The following is a 1,621-nucleotide window of genomic DNA, read 5'->3' on the forward strand; positions in this document are numbered from 1 at the left end:
GAAAAAAAAAAAAAAGACAGGGAGAATCTTCCAGAATACTCCTTTCTGCCATGGATGTTCTTTAAAATCATCTCTTACTCTGAACTGTTACCCTCAATGGCCTGAGTCTTCTAGTGTTCTCTTCTCTACATCTCCACAGTCTTTTGAAAACCATCCGATGATTTTAAGACTACTGTGCTTCAAAGTGTCCCAATATGTGATATTTCTAAATGCAGACAAATTACTTTCATGCTGCACAGTCAGTTCAATCGCTCAGTCATGTCCAACTCTTTGAGACCCCATGGACTGCAACACACTCAATGGGCTCAAACTTGTGCCCATTGAGTCAGGGATGCGATCCAACCGTCTCATCCTCTGTCATCCCCTTCTCCTCCTGTCTTCAATCTTTCCCAGCATCAGGGTCTTTTCCAATGAGTCAGTTCTTCGCATCAGGTGGCCAAAGTATTGGCCAAGACTATACTTTCAGGGATCATTTCTATAGTTCATGTTGCAAAAGATGAAATAAAAACCAGACACAAGCAAGCAGAAGACTCAAGACTGGGTCATGCAGAGGGCTTGTTGCAGAAAGCCATGGCTGGATAAACTCTTGGATGATGTTGCTTGACTAAAGGCCTGGATGTGTGCTTTATTCTGCAATAAGACAATGAAATCTTTTGTTTCAAATCTAGTCAAATATGGTAGCAGCTTATTACCCCCACCTCTGCTTTTGAAAAGGATACTACTATAGATTTTTCTGGATCTCTTCTGTTAGCCCTAAATCCACCCTGTACTTTTCTCCACTGTGTACAGATCAGTACAGAAGGCTGACGTGTACAGACCACTCCATCAGGAAGCCTCTCACACTCTGGCTTTTGGTTGGGTTCTCTGGGGAGAATCCATTAGAGGAGACAGGAAATCAGAGAGTAGACAGAAATCAATGCAGACTACTCCATCAGCAAGCTTCTTACACTCCCCAGTGGGAGAACCCATTAGAGCAGACAGGAAATCAGAAAGAGGAAAAGATGAAAGTCGGGTAGTCATTCACTCTGGTCCCTTCTGCGGTCACCACAGGATGGATTCAGTCCTTAGACTAAAAGTCACAGCTCCTGTCAAGCAGCCCTCTCCACGTATTTTTCTCCCTCTCGGGGCTCTGAGAAGTCCTCTTCTCCTCGGTCATCTGGACTATACTTTGTGGTTTATCTACCATCTGAACACAGTGTTGTAAATAGCTCCCTTATTAAACACTGTTCAAATTACCCAATTTCCCACCAGGACCTTGACTGACACAGATTGCATTCGACTCCCTCTCTGAGAACAAACCAAGAGGATGAAGCCATAACTACAGATTCAAAGCCAAGAAAAGGAAATCCACACAGAAGGCACGGCATCCATGTTTGGGAAAAGAGCTCTGAGCTCTGAAAGCTAGGAAGGGCCCAACTCGTCTTTAAATGTTGTTCTGAAGAGTCTGCTTTTAAAATAGAATGAACAATATAATGTTTCCTAACAAATAAGGCACAAAAAAATTCTGAATAAAAGTCTTCAGAAATAGTTTGGTAGAATTTAAATTCTAGGTAGCAAAATACAAAATATTTGTCCTAATATTGATTTTTATTATTCCCAAATATTTTTTCCATTGAGTACT

General features: G+C 41.7%; 1 pseudogene; it reads left to right on the forward strand.

Moving 5' to 3' along the window:
- Positions 1–450: 450 nt before the first annotated feature.
- Positions 451–556, forward strand: LOC136151953 (small nucleolar RNA U3; annotated as a pseudogene).
- Positions 557–1,621: the final 1,065 nt, after the last annotated feature.

Source organism: Muntiacus reevesi, chromosome 20, assembly GCF_963930625.1.
Source record: "Muntiacus reevesi chromosome 20, mMunRee1.1, whole genome shotgun sequence".
In the NCBI taxonomy this organism is placed as follows: domain Eukaryota; kingdom Metazoa; phylum Chordata; class Mammalia; order Artiodactyla; family Cervidae; genus Muntiacus; species Muntiacus reevesi.